Source organism: Lissotriton vulgaris, chromosome 7 (genome assembly GCF_964263255.1).
Source record: "Lissotriton vulgaris chromosome 7, aLisVul1.2, whole genome shotgun sequence".
NCBI classification, from domain to species: Eukaryota; Metazoa; Chordata; class Amphibia; order Caudata; family Salamandridae; genus Lissotriton; species Lissotriton vulgaris.
The window spans coordinates 1390813058-1390830557 of NC_141695.1; the positions used below are offsets into that span (position 1 = coordinate 1390813058).

Here is a 17500-nt window from a genome sequence, read left to right on the forward strand (position 1 = left end):
TGTAGATTTAGAGAGTTTATAAACATTGTCAGTTCATCAATAAAGTGTGCTCGCTTCGGCAGCACATATACTAAAATTGGAACGATACAGAGAAGATTAGCATGGCCCCTGCGCAAGGATGACACGCAAATTCGTGAAGCGTTCCATATTTTTAACAGCTTTTAGGAGAGAAATCTTTTTTGTTTTCAAGACTAATTGAAAAAATAAAGCAGGTCCCAGTGCTGTCCCCGTGATATGTATTTTTCAATTAGTCTCTCCTCAACATTTTTAATGTATTTGCTTTGCAGTAAAGAAGGTGCGCTCTATGTTCAGCTGCATTTAGCAAGGAAGCCTGCAGGACTTCTGGGACTTTTCTTTCTCTTTTTTAGCCTCACTGTCATTATTCTTCACCACCCCCAAATCTATACTGCTGCAGTGTTGTGTTGCTTCGTGGGAAGCAGGACAAAGAGAAGGGCAGGGCCTATGCAAATGAAGGCCTCAGGGCTGTCTGGGAGTGCCTTTTTAGCAGTATTGTTAAAGTCCACCTTGCAACCGGATTGGTCGGGTAAGCTGAAAAACACCATGCCAGATTGGGCACCAGGTCTCTAGGCGCTTGGAGGACATATTGGGTCTACATCCCTCAGTTTCTGAGGTCCAAGAAATGTTCACCCTCTACCCTAATAGAGAGGTCTTGGCCGATCGTGGCTGAGAGGGGAAGAAGGTAGCAGTGCAAGATGCTTATGGGCCTTCTCTAATAATGGACCAACTTTCTCTCTCTCTCCTTACTTGTGGTTCTGCCTGGCTACTGGGGCTACCAGTTGTAAGCCTGCAGCCCACAGGGAGTTGGTTTGTTCCTCTCACACATGTAAATGGGTAAGCATTCAAGTGCACACACCTGCCTACGTCCACAGACCCTCGCGCACACACACTTTTGTCAACAAGCTTTTTCGCAATTAAGAGTATCAGGGACCCATGTTGAAATACAAAAGCAGCACACCACGTGACGGCCATCACATAGAGTCCAGCAGCAAATGGGAAACGTTTAACTAGCTGTGGTCCTATTACTTGCGCTCTACCGTGGAACAACTGCTGGATGAGTCCTGCTGGAGAATATTGAACCTACAACAAGTCTGAGGTAAATAAGAATTCCACAGAAATATAATCAAACAGGGACCTACAACCCTTCCGAGCCAGATAGGAGTCGAACCTACAATCTTCTGATCCGTAGTCAGACGCGTTATCCATTGCGCCACTGGCCCTATGTAGACTTATGCATCCTTTTGTCCTTAAGTGGGCTAGAAAGTGTGTGTGTGTGTGTGTGTGTGTGAAGGCACAAGGAAACCCATCTGACCTCCTGGAAGTCTGTTCTGTGAGGTTTTCCCAAGTTTTACAAAGGACTTTAGGAGAAGGAAGCACCTAAAAGCTAGGCGAAATGGTCCTAGATCCAAGGAAATCTTTTAGATCAGGCTCAGTTTCTTAAATAGTTTGCATTAACATAATCAGTTCCAGGTCTGTGTGGGGCTGAGCTTGAGAACTCCTTAGTAAGTAGGCGTTTACAACAATAAGGGGTTTAATATTACAACACAGGCGAACATTCAGACACATTATCATAAGCTCACCTTGTCCAGGGACCCAAGCATGCTGCCTTTCCACTCTCAGAGCCCTTCACCTAACCTACTGTGCAGCTGTTTCACCTTTAATATCACTGTTCCACAGGCAGCGTGACGTCACAATGCTCCTTGTCTGTAGCCCGAACCAGGAGCCTTTGCAAACCTGGTATAATCTACATACTTACGGTGTGTTTAGTCTTGGACCACAAATGCAGTGAAGAATAATGGATTGCTACTCTTCATACATTTTTGACCATTGGCTCAGATTTGAATGCGTACTGGCCATCTGAGCATCTCTGCCAGGCCACCCTATGTCTAGAGACTGTAGATTTAGAGAGTTTATAAACATTGTCAGTTCATCAATAAAGTGTGCTCGCTTCGGCAGCACATATACTAAAATTGGAACGATACAGAGAAGATTAGCATGGCCCCTGCGCAAGGATGACACGCAAATTCGTGAAGCGTTCCATATTTTTAACAGCTTTTAGGAGAGAAATCTTTTTTGTTTTCAAGACTAATTGAAAAAATAAAGCAGGTCCCAGTGCTGTCCCCGTGATATGTATTTTTCAATTAGTCTCTCCTCAACATTTTTAATGTATTTGCTTTGCAGTAAAGAAGGTGCGCTCTATGTTCAGCTGCATTTAGCAAGGAAGCCTGCAGGACTTCTGGGACTTTTCCTTCTCTTTTTTAGCCTCACTGTCATTATTCTTCACCACCCCCAAATCTATACTGCTGCAGTGTTGTGTTGCTTCGTGGGAAGCAGGACAAAGAGAAGGGCAGGGCCTATGCAAATGAAGGCCTCAGGGATGTCTGGGAGTGCCTTTTTAGCAGTATTGTTAAAGTCCACCTTGCAACCGGATTGGTCGGGTAAGCTGAAAAACACCATGCCAGATTGGGCACCAGGTCTCTAGGCGCTTGGAGGACATATTGGGTCTACATCCCTCAGTTTCTGAGGTCCAAGAAATGTTCACCCTCTACCCTAATAGAGAGGTCTTGGCCGATCGTGGCTGAGAGGGGAAGAAGGTAGCAGTGCAAGATGCTTATGGGCCTTCTCTAATAATGGACCAACTTTCTCTCTCTCTCCTTACCTGTGGTTCTGCCTGGCTACTGGGGCTACCAGTTGTAAGCCTGCAGCCCACAGTGAGTTGGTTTGTTCCTCTCACACATGTAAATGGGTAAGCATTCAAGTGCACACACCTGCCTACGTCCACAGACCCTCGCGCACACACACTTTTGTCAACAAGCTTTTTCGCAATTAAGAGTATCAGGGACCCATGTTGAAATACAAAAGCAGCACACCACGTGACGGCCATCACATAGAGTCCAGCAGCAAATGGGAAACGTTTAACTAGCTGTGGTCCTATTACTTGCGCTCTACCGTGGAACAACTGCTGGATGAGTCCTGCTGGAGAATATTGAACCTACAACAAGTCTGAGGTAAATAAGAATTCCACAGGAATATAATCAAACAGTGACCTACAACCCTTCCGATCCAGATAGGAGTCGAACCTACAATCTTCTGATCCGTAGTCAGACGCGTTATCCATTGCGCCACTGGCCCTATGTAGACTTATGCATCCTTTTGTCCTTAAGTGGGCTAGAAAGTGTGTGTGTGTGTGTGTGTGTGTGAAGGCACAAGGAAACCCATCTGACCTCCTGGAAGTCTGTTCTGTGAGGTTTTCCCAAGTTTTACAAAGGACTTTAGGAGAAGGAAGCACCTAAAAGCTAGGCGAAATGGTCCTAGATCCAAGGAAATCTTTTAGATCAGGCTCAGTTTCTTAAATAGTTTGCATTAACATAATCAGTTCCAGGTCTGTGTGGGGCTGAGCTTGAGAACTCCTTAGTAAGTAGGCGTTTACAACAATAAGGGGTTTAATATTACAACACAGGCGAACATTCAGACACATTATCATAAGCTCACCTTGTCCAGGGACCCAAGCATGCTGCCTTTCGACTCTCAGAGCCCTTCACCTAACCTACTGTGCAGCTGTTTCACCTTTAATATCACTGTTCCACAGGCAGCGTGACGTCACAATGCTCCTTGTCTGTAGCCCGAACCAGGAGCCTTTGCAAACCTGGTATAATCTACATACTTACGGTGTGTTTAGTCTTGGACCACAAATGCAGTGAAGAATAATGGATTGCTACTCTTCATACATTTTTGACCATTGGCTCAGATTTGAATGCGTACTGGCCATCTGAGCATCTCTGCCAGGCCACCCTATGTCTAGAGACTGTAGATTTAGAGAGTTTATAAACATTGTCAGTTCATCAATAAAGTGTGCTCGCTTCGGCAGCACATATACTAAAATTGGAACGATACAGAGAAGATTAGCATGGCCCCTGCGCAAGGATGACACGCAAATTCGTGAAGCGTTCCATATTTTTAACAGCTTTTAGGAGAGAAATCTTTTTTGTTTTCAAGACTAATTGAAAAAATAAAGCAGGTCCCAGTGCTGTTCCCGTGATATGTATTTTTCAATTAGTCTCTCCTCAACATTTTTAATGTATTTGCTTTGCAGTAAAGAAGGTGCGCTCTATGTTCAGCTGCATTTAGCAAGGAAGCCTGCAGGACTTCTGGGACTTTTCTTTCTCTTTTTTAGCCTCACTGTCATTATTCTTCACCACCCCCAAATCTATACTGCTGCAGTGTTGTGTTGCTTCGTGGGAAGCAGGACAAAGAGAAGGGCAGGGCCTATGCAAATGAAGGCCTCAGGGCTGTCTGGGAGTGCCTTTTTAGCAGTATTGTTAAAGTCCACCTTGCAACCGGATTGGTCGGGTAAGCTGAAAAACACCATGCCAGATTGGGCACCAGGTCTCTAGGCGCTTGGAGGACATATTGGGTCTACATCCCTCAGTTTCTGAGGTCCAAGAAATGTTCACCCTCTACCCTAATAGAGAGGTCTTGGCCGATCGTGGCTGAGAGGGGTAGAAGGTAGCAGTGCAAGATGCTTATGGGCCTTCTCTAATAATGGACCAACTTTCTCTCTCTCTCCTTACTTGTGGTTCTGCCTGGCTACTGGGGCTACCAGTTGTAAGCCTGCAGCCCACAGGGAGTTGGTTTGTTCCTCTCACACATGTAAATGGGTAAGCATTCAAGTGCACACACCTGCCTACGTCCACAGACCCTCGCGCACACACACTTTTGTCAACAAGCTTTTTCGCAATTAAGAGTATCAGGGACCCATGTTGAAATACAAAAGCAGCACACCACGTGACGGCCATCACATAGAGTCCAGCAGCAAATGGGAAATGTTTAACTAGCTGTGGTCCTATTACTTGCGCTCTACCGTGGAACAACTGCTGGATGAGTCCTGCTGGAGAATATTGAACCTACAACAAGTCTGAGGTAAATAAGAATTCCACAGAAATATAATCAAACAGGGACTTACAACCCTTCCGAGCCAGATAGGAGTCGAACCTACAATCTTCTGATCCGTAGTCAGACGCGTTATCCATTGCGCCACTGGCCCTATGTAGACTTATGCATCCTTTTGTCCTTAAGTGGGCTAGAAAGTGTGTGTGTGTGTGTGTGTGTGTGAAGGCACAAGGAAACCCATCTGACCTCCTGGAAGTCTGTTCTGTGAGGTTTTCCCAAGTTTTACAAAGGACTTTAGGAGAAGGAAGCACCTAAAAGCTAGGCGAAATGGTCCTAGATCCAAGGAAATCTTTTAGATCAGGCTCAGTTTCTTAAATAGTTTGCATTAACATAATCAGTTCCAGGTCTGTGTGGGGCTGAGCTTGAGAACTCCTTAGTAAGTAGGCGTTTACAACAATAAGGGGTTTAATATTACAACACAGGCGAACATTCAGACACATTATCATAAGCTCACCTTGTCCAGGGACCCAAGCATGCTGCCTTTCCACTCTCAGAGCCCTTCACCTAACCTACTGTGCAGCTGTTTCACCTTTAATATCACTGTTCCACAGGCAGCGTGACGTCACAATGCTCCTTGTCTGTAGCCCGAACCAGGAGCCTTTGCAAACCTGGTATAATCTACATACTTACGGTGTGTTTAGTCTTGGACCACAAATGCAGTGAAGAATAATGGATTGCTACTCTTCATACATTTTTGACCATTGGCTCAGATTTGAATGCGTACTGGCCATCTGAGCATCTCTGCCAGGCCACCCTATGTCTAGAGACTGTAGATTTAGAGAGTTTATAAACATTGTCAGTTCATCAATAAAGTGTGCTCGCTTCGGCAGCACATATACTAAAATTGGAACGATACAGAGAAGATTAGCATGGCCCCTGCGCAAGGATGACACGCAAATTCGTGAAGCGTTCCATATTTTTAACAGCTTTTAGGAGAGAAATCTTTTTTGTTTTCAAGACTAATTGAAAAAATAAAGCAGGTCCCAGTGCTGTCCCCGTGATATGTATTTTTCAATTAGTCTCTCCTCAACATTTTTAATGTATTTGCTTTGCAGTAAAGAAGGTGCGCTCTATGTTCAGCTGCATTTAGCAAGGAAGCCTGCAGGACTTCTGGGACTTTTCTTTCTCTTTTTTAGCCTCACTGTCATTATTCTTCACCACCCCCAAATCTATACTGCTGCAGTGTTGTGTTGCTTCGTGGGAAGCAGGACAAAGAGAAGGGCAGGGCCTATGCAAATGAAGGCCTCAGGGATGTCTGGGAGTGCCTTTTTAGCAGTATTGTTAAAGTCCACCTTGCAACCGGATTGGTCGGGTAAGCTGAAAAACACCATGCCAGATTGGGCACCAGGTCTCTAGGCGCTTGGAGGACATATTGGGTCTACATCCCTCAGTTTCTGAGGTCCAAGAAATGTTCACCCTCTACCCTAATAGAGAGGTCTTGGCCGATCGTGGCTGAGAGGGGAAGAAGGTAGCAGTGCAAGATGCTTATGGGCCTTCTCTAATAATGGACCAACTTTCTCTCTCTCTCCTTACCTGTGGTTCTGCCTGGCTACTGGGGCTACCAGTTGTAAGCCTGCAGCCCACAGTGAGTTGGTTTGTTCCTCTCACACATGTAAATGGGTAAGCATTCAAGTGCACACACCTGCCTACGTCCACAGACCCTCGCGCACACACACTTTTGTCAACAAGCTTTTTCGCAATTAAGAGTATCAGGGACCCATGTTGAAATACAAAAGCAGCACACCACGTGACGGCCATCACATAGAGTCCAGCAGCAAATGGGAAACGTTTAACTAGCTGTGGTCCTATTACTTGCGCTCTACCGTGGAACAACTGCTGGATGAGTCCTGCTGGAGAATATTGAACCTACAACAAGTCTGAGGTAAATAAGAATTCCACAGGAATATAATCAAACAGGGACCTACAACCCTTCCGATCCAGATAGGAGTCGAACCTACAATCTTCTGATCCGTAGTCAGACGCGTTATCCATTGCGCCACTGGCCCTATGTAGACTTATGCATCCTTTTGTCCTTAAGTGGGCTAGAAAGTGTGTGTGTGTGTGTGTGTGTGTGTGAAGGCACAAGGAAACCCATCTGACCTCCTGGAAGTCTGTTCTGTGAGGTTTTCCCAAGTTTTACAAAGGACTTTAGGAGAAGGAAGCACCTAAAAGCTAGGCGAAATGGTCCTAGATCCAAGGAAATCTTTTAGATCAGGCTCAGTTTCTTAAATAGTTTGCATTAACATAATCAGTTCCAGGTCTGTATGGGGCTGAGCTTGAGAACTCCTTAGTAAGTAGGCGTTTACAACAATAAGGGGTTTAATATTACAACACAGGCGAACATTCAGACACATTATCATAAGCTCACCTTGTCCAGGGACCCAAGCATGCTGCCTTTCCACTCTCAGAGCCCTTCACCTAACCTACTGTGCAGCTGTTTCACCTTTAATATCACTGTTCCACAGGCAGCGTGACGTCACAATGCTCCTTGTCTGTAGCCCGAACCAGGAGCCTTTGCAAACCTGGTATAATCTACATACTTACGGTGTATTTAGTCTTGGACCACAAATGCAGTGAAGAATAATGGATTGCTACTCTTCATACATTTTTGACCATTGGCTCAGATTTGAATGCGTACTGGCCATCTGAGCATCTCTGCCAGGCCACCCTATGTCTAGAGACTGTAGATTTAGAGAGTTTATAAACATTGTCAGTTCATCAATAAAGTGTGCTCGCTTCGGCAGCACATATACTAAAATTGGAACGATACAGAGAAGATTAGCATGGCCCCTGCGCAAGGATGACACGCAAATTCGTGAAGCGTTCCATATTTTTAACAGCTTTTAGGAGAGAAATCTTTTTTGTTTTCAAGACTAATTGAAAAAATAAAGCAGGTCCCAGTGCTGTCCCCGTGATATGTATTTTTCAATTAGTCTCTCCTCAACATTTTTAATGTATTTGCTTTGAAGTAAAGAAGGTGCGCTCTATGTTCAGCTGCATTTAGCAAGGAAGCCTGCAGGACTTCTGGGACTTTTCTTTCTCTTTTTTAGCCTCACTGTCATTATTCTTCACCACCCCCAAATCTATACTGCTGCAGTGTTGTGTTGCTTCGTGGGAAGCAGGACAAAGAGAAGGGCAGGGCCTATGCAAATGAAGGCCTCAGGGATGTCTGGGAGTGCCTTTTTAGCAGTATTGTTAAAGTCCACCTTGCAACCGGATTGGTCGGGTAAGCTGAAAAACACCATGCCAGATTGGGCACCAGGTCTCTAGGCGCTTGGAGGACATATTGGGTCTACATCCCTCAGTTTCTGAGGTCCAAGAAATGTTCACCCTCTACCCTAATAGAGAGGTCTTGGCCGATCGTGGTCGAGAGGGGAAGAAGGTAGCAGTGCAAGATGCTTATGGTCCTTCTCTAATAATGGACCAACTTTCTCTCTCTCCTTACCTGTGGTTCTGCCTGGCTACTGGGGCTACCAGTTGTAAGCCTGCAGCCCACAGTGAGTTGGTTTGTTCCTCTCACACATGTAAATGGGTAAGCATTCAAGTGCACACACCTGCCTACGTCCACAGACCCTCGCGCACACACACTTTTGTCAACAAGCTTTTTCGCAATTAAGAGTATCAGGGACCCATGTTGAAATACAAAAGCAGCACACCACGTGACGGCCATCACATAGAGTCCAGCAGCAAATGGGAAACGTTTAACTAGCTGTGGTCCTATTACTTGCGCTCTACCGTGGAACAACTGCTGGATGAGTCCTGCTGGAGAATATTGAACCTACAACAAGTCTGAGGTAAATAAGAATTCCACAGAAATATAATCAAACAGGGACCTACAACCCTTCCGAGCCAGATAGGAGTCGAACCTACAATCTTCTGATCCGTAGTCAGACGCGTTATTCATTGCGCCACTGGCCCTATGTAGACTTATGCATCCTTTTGTCCTTAAGTGGGCTAGAAAGTGTGTGTGTGTGTGTGTGTGTGTGTGAAGGCACAAGGAAACCCATCTGACCTCCTGGAAGTCTGTTCTGTGAGGTTTTCCCAAGTTTTACAAAGGACTTTAGGAGAAGGAAGCACCTAAAAGCTAGGCGAAATGGTCCTAGATCCAAGGAAATCTTTTAGATCAGGCTCAGTTTCTTAAATAGTTTGCATTAACATAATCAGTTCCAGGTCTGTGTGGGGCTGAGTTTGAGAACTCCTTAGTAAGTAGGCGTTTACAACAATAAGGGGTTTAATATTACAACACAGGCGAACATTCAGACACATTATCATAAGCTCACCTTGTCCAGGGACCCAAGCATGCTGCCTTTCCACTCTCAGAGCCCTTCACCTAACCTACTGTGCAGCTGTTTCACCTTTAATATCACTGTTCCACAGGCAGCGTGACGTCACAATGCTCCTTGTCTGTAGCCCGAACCAGGAGCCTTTGCAAACCTGGTATAATCTACATACTTACGGTGTGTTTAGTCTTGGACCACAAATGCAGTGAAGAATAAAGGATTGCTACTCTTCATACATTTTTGACCATTGGCTCAGATTTGAATGCGTACTGGCCATCTGAGCATCTCTGCCAGGCCACCCTATGTCTAGAGACTGTAGATTTAGAGAGTTTATAAACATTGTCAGTTCATCAATAAAGTGTGCTCGCTTCGGCAGCACATATACTAAAATTGGAACGATACAGAGAAGATTAGCATGGCCCCTGCGCAAGGATGACACGCAAATTCGTGAAGCGTTCCATATTTTTAACAGCTTTTAGGAGAGAAATCTTTTTTGTTTTCAAGACTAATTGAAAAAATAAAGCAGGTCCCAGTGCTTTCCCCGTGATATGTATTTTTCAATTAGTCTCTCCTCAACATTTTTAATGTATTTGCTTTGCAGTAAAGAAGGTGCGCTCTATGTTCAGCTGCATTTAGCAAGGAAGCCTGCAGGACTTCTGGGACTTTTCTTTCTCTTTTTTAGCCTCACTGTCATTATTCTTCACCACCCCCAAATCTATACTGCTGCAGTGTTGTGTTGCTTCGTGGGAAGCAGGACAAAGAGAAGGGCAGGGCCTATGCAAATGAAGGCCTCAGGGATGTCTGGGAGTGCCTTTTTAGCAGTATTGTTAAAGTCCACCTTGCAACCGGATTGGTCGGGTAAGCTGAAAAACACCATGCCAGATTGGGCACCAGGTCTCTAGGCGCTTGGAGGACATATTGGGTCTACATCCCTCAGTTTCTGAGGTCCAAGAAATGTTCACCCTCTACCCTAATAGAGAGGTCTTGGCCGATCGTGGCTGAGAGGGGAAGAAGGTAGCAGTGCAAGATGCTTATGGGCCTTCTCTAATAATGGACCAACTTTCTCTCTCCTTACCTGTGGTTCTGCCTGGCTACTGGGGCTACCAGTTGTAAGCCTGCAGCCCACAGGGAGTTGGTTTGTTCCTCTCACACATGTAAATGGGTAAGCATTCAAGTGCACACACCTGCCTACGTCCACAGACCCTCGCGCACACACACTTTTGTCAACAAGCTTTTTCGCAATTAAGAGTATCAGGGACCCATGTTGAAATACAAAAGCAGCACACCACGTGACGGCCATCACATAGAGTCCAGCAGCAAATGGGAAACGTTTAACTAGCTGTGGTCCTATTACTTGCGCTCTACCGTGGAACAACTGCTGGATGAGTCCTGCTGGAGAATATTGAACCTACAACAAGTCTGAGGTAAATAAGAATTCCACAGGAATATAATCAAACAGGGACCTACAACCCTTCCGAGCCAGATAGGAGTCGAACCTACAATCTTCTGATCCGTAGTCAGACACGTTATCCATTGCGCCACTGGCCCTATGTAGACTTATGCATCCTTTTGTCCTTAAGTGGGCTAGAAAGTGTGTGTGTGTGTGTGTGTGTGTGAAGGCACAAGGAAACCCATCTGACCTCCTGGAAGTCTGTTCTGTGAGGTTTTCCCAAGTTTTACAAAGGACTTTAGGAGAAGGAAGCACCTAAAAGCTAGGCGAAATGGTCCTAGATCCAAGGAAATCTTTTAGATCAGGCTCAGTTTCTTAAATAGTTTGCATTAACATAATCAGTTCCAGGTCTGTGTGGGGCTGAGTTTGAGAACTCCTTAGTAAGTAGGCGTTTACAACAATAAGGGGTTTAATATTACAACACAGGCGAACATTCAGACACATTATCATAAGCTCACCTTGTCCAGGGACCCAAGCATGCTGCCTTTCCACTCTCAGAGCCCTTCACCTAACCTACTGTGCAGCTGTTTCACCTTTAATATCACTGTTCCACAGGCAGCGTGACGTCACAATGCTCCTTGTCTGTAGCCCGAACCAGGAGCCTTTGCAAACCTGGTATAATCTACATACTTACGGTGTGTTTAGTCTTGGACCACAAATGCAGTGAAGAATAAAGGATTGCTACTCTTCATACATTTTTGACCATTGGCTCAGATTTGAATGCGTACTGGCCATCTGAGCATCTCTGCCAGGCCACCCTATGTCTAGAGACTGTAGATTTAGAGAGTTTATAAACATTGTCAGTTCATCAATAAAGTGTGCTCGCTTCGGCAGCACATATACTAAAATTGGAACGATACAGAGAAGATTAGCATGGCCCCTGCGCAAGGATGACACGCAAATTCGTGAAGCGTTCCATATTTTTAACAGCTTTTAGGAGAGAAATCTTTTTTGTTTTCAAGACTAATTGAAAAAATAAAGCAGGTCCCAGTGCTGTCCCCGTGATATGTATTTTTCAATTAGTCTCTCCTCAACATTTTTAATGTATTTGCTTTGCAGTAAAGAAGGTGCGCTCTATGTTCAGCTGCATTTAGCAAGGAAGCCTGCAGGACTTCTGGGACTTTTCTTTCTCTTTTTTAGCCTCACTGTCATTATTCTTCACCACCCCCAAATCTATACTGCTGCAGTGTTGTGTTACTTCGTGGGAAGCAGGACAAAGAGAAGGGCAGGGCCTATGCAAATGAAGGCCTCAGGGATGTCTGGGAGTGCCTTTTTAGCAGTATTGTTAAAGTCCACCTTGCAACTGGATTGGTCGGGTAAGCTGAAAAACACCATGCCAGATTGGGCACCAGGTCTCTAGGCGCTTGGAGGACATATTGGGTCTACATCCCTCAGTTTCTGAGGTCCAAGAAATGTTCACCCTCTACCCTAATAGAGAGATCTTGGCCGATCGTGGCTGAGAGGGGAAGAAGGTAGCAGTGCAAGATGCTTATGGGCCTTCTCTAATAATGGACCAACTTTCTCTCTCTGTCTCTCCTTACCTGTGGTTCTGCCTGGCTACTGGGGCTACCAGTTGTAAGCCTGCAGCCTACAGGGAGTTGGTTTGTTCCTCTCACACATGTAAATGGGTAAGCATTCAAGTGCACACACCTGCCTACGTCCACAGACCCTCGCGCACACACACTTTTGTCAACAATCTTTTTCGCAATTAAGAGTATCAGGGACCCATGTTGAAATACAAAAGCAGCACACCACGTGACGGCCATCACATAGAGTCCAGCAGCAAATGGGAAACGTTTAACTAGCTGTGGTCCTATTACTTGCGCTCTACCGTGGAACAACTGCTGGATGAGTCCTGCTGGAGAATATTGAACCTACAACAAGTCTGAGGTAAATAAGAATTCCACAGGAATATAATCAAACAGGGACCTACAACCCTTCCGAGCCAGATAGGAGTCGAACCTACAATCTTCTGATCCGTAGACAGACGCGTTATCCATTGCGCCACTGGCCCTATTTAGACTTATGCATCCTTTTGTCCTTAAGTGGGCTAGAAAGTGTGTGTGTGTGTGTGTGTGTGTGAAGGCACAAGGAAACCCATCTGACCTCCTGGAAGTCTGTTCTGTGAGGTTTTCCCAAGTTTTACAAAGGACTTTAGGAGAAGGAAGCACCTAAAAGCTAGGCGAAATGGTCCTAGATCCAAGGAAATCTTTTAGATCAGGCTCAGTTTCTTAAATAGTTTGCATTAACATAATCAGTTCCAGGTCTGTGTGGGGCTGAGCTTGAGAACTCCTTAGTAAGTAGGCGTTTACAACAATAAGGGGTTTAATATTACAACACAGGCGAACATTCAGACACATTATCATAAGCTCACCTTGTCCAGGGACCCAAGCATGCTGCCTTTCCACTCTCAGAGCCCTTCACCTAACCTACTGTGCAGCTGTTTCACCTTTAATATCACTGTTCCACAGGCAGCGTGACGTCACAATGCTCCTTGTCTGTAGCCCGAACCAGGAGCCTTTGCAAACCTGGTATAATCTACATACTTACGGTGTGTTTAGTCTTGGACCACAAATGCAGTGAAGAATAATGGATTGCTACTCTTCATACATTTTTGACCATTGGCTCAGATTTGAATGCGTACTGGCCATCTGAGCATCTCTGCCAGGCCACCCTATGTCTAGAGACTGTAGATTTAGAGAGTTTATAAACATTGTCAGTTCATCAATAAAGTGTGCTCGCTTCGGCAGCACATATACTAAAATTGGAACGATACAGAGAAGATTAGCATGGCCCCTGCGCAAGGATGACACGCAAATTCGTGAAGCGTTCCATATTTTTAACAGCTTTTAGGAGAGAAATCTTTTTTGTTTTCAAGACTAATTGAAAAAATAAAGCAGGTCCCAGTGCTGTCCCCGTGATATGTATTTTTCAATTAGTCTCTCCTCAACATTTTTAATGTATTTGCTTTGCAGTAAAGTAGGTGCGCTCTATGTTCAGCTGCATTTAGCAAGGAAGCCTGCAGGACTTCTGGGACTTTTCTTTCTCTTTTTTAGCCTCACTGTCATTATTCTTCACCACCCCCAAATCTATACTGCTGCAGTGTTGTGTTGCTTCGTGGGAAGCAGGACAAAGAGAAGGGCAGGGCCTATGCAAATGAAGGCCTCAGGGATGTCTGGGAGTGCCTTTTTAGCAGTATTGTTAAAGTCCACCTTGCAACCGGATTGGTCGGGTAAGCTGAAAAACACCATGCCAGATTGGGCACCAGGTCTCTAGGCGCTTGGAGGACATATTGGGTCTACATCCCTCAGTTTCTGAGGTCCAAGAAATGTTCACCCTCTACCCTAATAGAGAGGTCTTGGCCGATCGTGGCTGAGAGGGGAAGAAGGTAGCAGTGCAAGATGCTTATGGGCCTTCTCTAATAATGGACCAACTTTCACTCTCTCTCCTTACCTGTGGTTCTGCCTGGCTACTGGGGCTACCAGTTGTAAGCCTGCAGCCCACAGTGAGTTGGTTTGTTCCTCTCACACATGTAAATGGGTAAGCATTCAAGTGCACACACCTGCCTACGTCCACAGACCCTCGCGCACACACACTTTTGTCAACAAGCTTTTTCGCAATTAAGAGTATCAGGGACCCATGTTGAAATACAAAAGCAGCACACCACGTGACGGCCATCACATAGAGTCCAGCAGCAAATGGGAAACGTTTAACTAGCTGTGGTCCTATTACTTGCGCTCTACCGTGGAACAACTGCTGGATGAGTCCTGCTGGAGAATATTGAACCTACAACAAGTCTGAGGTAAATAAGAATTCCACAGGAATATAATCAAACAGGGACCTACAACCCTTCCGAGCCAGATAGGAGTCGAACCTACAATCTTCTGATCGGTAGTCAGACGCGTTATCCATTGCGCCACTGGCCCTATGTAGACTTATGCATCCTTTTGTCCTTAAGTGGGCTAGAAAGTGTGTGTGTGTGTGTGTGTGTGTGAAGGCACAAGGAAACCCATCTGACCTCCTGGAAGTCTGTTCTGTGAGGTTTTCCCAAGTTTTACAAAGGACTTTAGGAGAAGGAAGCACCTAAAAGCTAGGCGAAATGGTCCTAGATCCAAGGAAATCTTTTAGATCAGGCTCAGTTTCTTAAATAGTTTGCATTAACATAATCAGTTCCAGGTCTGTATGGGGCTGAGCTTGAGAACTCCTTAGTAAGTAGGCGTTTACAACAATAAGGGGTTTAATATTACAACACAGGCGAACATTCAGACACATTATCATAAGCTCACCTTGTCCAGGGACCCAAGCATGCTGCCTTTCCACTCTCAGAGCCCTTCACCTAACCTACTGTGCAGCTGTTTCACCTTTAATATCACTGTTCCACGGGCAGCGTGACGTCACAATGCTCCTTGTCTGTAGCCCGAACCAGGAGCCTTTGCAAACCTGGTATAATCTACATACTTACGGTGTATTTAGTCTTGGACCACAAATGCAGTGAAGAATAATGGATTGCTACTCTTCATACATTTTTGACCATTGGCTCAGATTTGAATGCGTACTGGCCATCTGAGCATCTCTGCCAGGCCACCCTATGTCTAGAGACTGTAGATTTAGAGAGTTTATAAACATTGTCAGTTCATCAATAAAGTGTGCTCGCTTCGGCAGCACATATACTAAAATTGGAACGATACAGAGAAGATTAGCATGGCCCCTGCGCAAGGATGACACGCAAATTCGTGAAGCGTTCCATATTTTTAACAGCTTTTAGGAGAGAAATCTTTTTTGTTTTCAAGACTAATTGAAAAAATAAAGCAGGTCCCAGTGCTGTCCCCGTGATATGTATTTTTCAATTAGTCTCTCCTCAACATTTTTAATGTATTTGCTTTGAAGTAAAGAAGGTGCGCTCTATGTTCAGCTGCATTTAGCAAGGAAGCCTGCAGGACTTCTGGGACTTTTCTTTCTCTTTTTTAGCCTCACTGTCATTATTCTTCACCACCCCCAAATCTATACTGCTGCAGTGTTGTGTTGCTTTGTGGGAAGCAGGACAAAGAGAAGGGCAGGGCCTATGCAAATGAAGGCCTCAGGGATGTCTGGGAGTGCCTTTTTAGCAGTATTGTTAAAGTCCACCTTGCAACCGGATTGGTCGGGTAAGCTGAAAAACACCATGCCAGATTGGGCACCAGGTCTCTAGGCGCTTGGAGGACATATTGGGTCTACATCCCTCAGTTTCTGAGGTCCAAGAAATGTTCACCCTCTACCCTAATAGAGAGGTCTTGGCCGATCGTGGTCGAGAGGGGAAGAAGGTAGCAGTGCAAGATGCTTATGGTCCTTCTCTAATAATGGACCAACTTTCTCTCTCTCCTTACCTGTGGTTCTGCCTGGCTACTGGGGCTACCAGTTGTAAGCCTGCAGCCCACAGTGAGTTGGTTTGTTCCTCTCACACATGTAAATGGGTAAGCATTCAAGTGCACACACCTGCCTACGTCCACAGACCCTCGCGCACACACACTTTTGTCAACAAGCTTTTTCGCAATTAAGAGTATCAGGGACCCATGTTGAAATACAAAAGCAGCACACCACGTGACGGCCATCACATAGAGTCCAGCAGCAAATGGGAAACGTTTAACTAGCTGTGGTCCTATTACTTGCGCTCTACCGTGGAACAACTGCTGGATGAGTCCTGCTGGAGAATATTGAACCTACAACAAGTCTGAGGTAAATAAGAATTCCACAGAAATATAATCAAACAGGGACCTACAACCCTTCCGAGCCAGATAGGAGTCGAACCTACAATCTTCTGATCCGTAGTCAGACGCGTTATCCATTGCGCCACTGGCCCTATGTAGACTTATGCATCCTTTTGTCCTTAAGTGGGCTAGAAAGTGTGTGTGTGTGTGTGTGTGTGTGTGAAGGCACAAGGAAACCCATCTGACCTCCTGGAAGTCTGTTCTGTGAGGTTTTCCCAAGTTTTACAAAGGACTTTAGGAGAAGGAAGCACCTAAAAGCTAGGCGAAATGGTCCTAGATCCAAGGAAATATTTTAGATCAGGCTCAGTTTCTTAAATAGTTTGCATTAACATAATCAGTTCCAGGTCTGTGTGGGGCTGAGTTTGAGAACTCCTTAGTAAGTAGGCGTTTACAACAATAAGGGGTTTAATATTACAACACAGGCGAACATTCAGACACATTATCATAAGCTCACCTTGTCCAGGGACCCAAGCATGCTGCCTTTCCACTCTCAGAGCCCTTCACCTAACCTACTGTGCAGCTGTTTCACCTTTAATATCACTGTTCCACAGGCAGCGTGACGTCACAATGCTCCTTGTCTGTAGCCCGAACCAGGAGCCTTTGCAAACCTGGTATAATCTACATACTTACGGTGTGTTTAGTCTTGGACCACAAATGCAGTGAAGAATAAAGGATTGCTACTCTTCATACATTTTTGACCATTGGCTCAGATTTGAATGCGTACTGGCCATCTGAGCATCTCTGCCAGGCCACCCTATGTCTAGAGACTGTAGATTTAGAGAGTTTATAAACATTGTCAGTTCATCAATAAAGTGTGCTCGCTTCGGCAGCACATATACTAAAATTGGAACGATACAGAGAAGATTAGCATGGCCCTGGCGCAAGGATGACACGCAAATTCGTGAAGCGTTCCATATTTTTAACAGCTTTTAGGAGAGAAATCTTTTTTGTTTTCAAGACTAATTGAAAAAATAAAGTAGGTCCCAGTGCTGTCCCTGTGATATGTATTTTTCAATTAGTCTCTCCTCAACATTTTTAATGTATTTGCTTTGCAGTAA

At 45.1% G+C, this 17500-nt stretch overlaps 14 non-coding genes across 14 annotated transcripts; 10 read left to right on the top strand and 4 right to left on the bottom strand.

Annotated features, from left to right (window-relative positions):
* Positions 1–46: 46 nt before the first annotated feature.
* On the top strand, positions 47–153 carry LOC147705228 (U6 spliceosomal RNA). The gene has a single exon (XR_015297980.1). It is a non-coding gene; the product is annotated as a U6 spliceosomal RNA (small nuclear RNA).
* A 1012-nt stretch (positions 154–1165) lies between these two features.
* TRNAR-ACG (transfer RNA arginine (anticodon ACG)) lies at positions 1166–1238 on the bottom strand. Its single transcript has one exon. It is a non-coding gene; the product is annotated as a tRNA-Arg (tRNA).
* A 720-nt stretch (positions 1239–1958) lies between these two features.
* LOC147705230 (U6 spliceosomal RNA) lies at positions 1959–2065 on the top strand. The gene has a single exon (XR_015297981.1). It is a non-coding gene; the product is annotated as a U6 spliceosomal RNA (small nuclear RNA).
* Positions 2066–3870: 1805 nt separating this feature from the next.
* On the top strand, positions 3871–3977 carry LOC147705231 (U6 spliceosomal RNA). The gene has a single exon (XR_015297982.1). It is a non-coding gene; the product is annotated as a U6 spliceosomal RNA (small nuclear RNA).
* A 1012-nt stretch (positions 3978–4989) lies between these two features.
* Positions 4990–5062, bottom strand: TRNAR-ACG (transfer RNA arginine (anticodon ACG)). Its single transcript has one exon. It is a non-coding gene; the product is annotated as a tRNA-Arg (tRNA).
* Positions 5063–5782: 720 nt separating this feature from the next.
* Positions 5783–5889, top strand: LOC147705233 (U6 spliceosomal RNA). Its single transcript, XR_015297983.1, has one exon. It is a non-coding gene; the product is annotated as a U6 spliceosomal RNA (small nuclear RNA).
* Positions 5890–7696: 1807 nt separating this feature from the next.
* Positions 7697–7803, top strand: LOC147705234 (U6 spliceosomal RNA). The gene has a single exon (XR_015297984.1). It is a non-coding gene; the product is annotated as a U6 spliceosomal RNA (small nuclear RNA).
* Positions 7804–9608: 1805 nt separating this feature from the next.
* On the top strand, positions 9609–9715 carry LOC147705235 (U6 spliceosomal RNA). The gene has a single exon (XR_015297985.1). It is a non-coding gene; the product is annotated as a U6 spliceosomal RNA (small nuclear RNA).
* A 1801-nt stretch (positions 9716–11516) lies between these two features.
* Positions 11517–11623, top strand: LOC147705236 (U6 spliceosomal RNA). The gene has a single exon (XR_015297986.1). It is a non-coding gene; the product is annotated as a U6 spliceosomal RNA (small nuclear RNA).
* A 1809-nt stretch (positions 11624–13432) lies between these two features.
* Positions 13433–13539, top strand: LOC147705237 (U6 spliceosomal RNA). The gene has a single exon (XR_015297987.1). It is a non-coding gene; the product is annotated as a U6 spliceosomal RNA (small nuclear RNA).
* A 1012-nt stretch (positions 13540–14551) lies between these two features.
* TRNAG-ACC (transfer RNA glycine (anticodon ACC)) lies at positions 14552–14624 on the bottom strand. The gene has a single exon. It is a non-coding gene; the product is annotated as a tRNA-Gly (tRNA).
* A 720-nt stretch (positions 14625–15344) lies between these two features.
* Positions 15345–15451, top strand: LOC147705239 (U6 spliceosomal RNA). Its single transcript, XR_015297988.1, has one exon. It is a non-coding gene; the product is annotated as a U6 spliceosomal RNA (small nuclear RNA).
* A 1010-nt stretch (positions 15452–16461) lies between these two features.
* TRNAR-ACG (transfer RNA arginine (anticodon ACG)) lies at positions 16462–16534 on the bottom strand. Its single transcript has one exon. It is a non-coding gene; the product is annotated as a tRNA-Arg (tRNA).
* Positions 16535–17256: 722 nt separating this feature from the next.
* On the top strand, positions 17257–17363 carry LOC147705241 (U6 spliceosomal RNA). The gene has a single exon (XR_015298438.1). It is a non-coding gene; the product is annotated as a U6 spliceosomal RNA (small nuclear RNA).
* Positions 17364–17500: the final 137 nt, after the last annotated feature.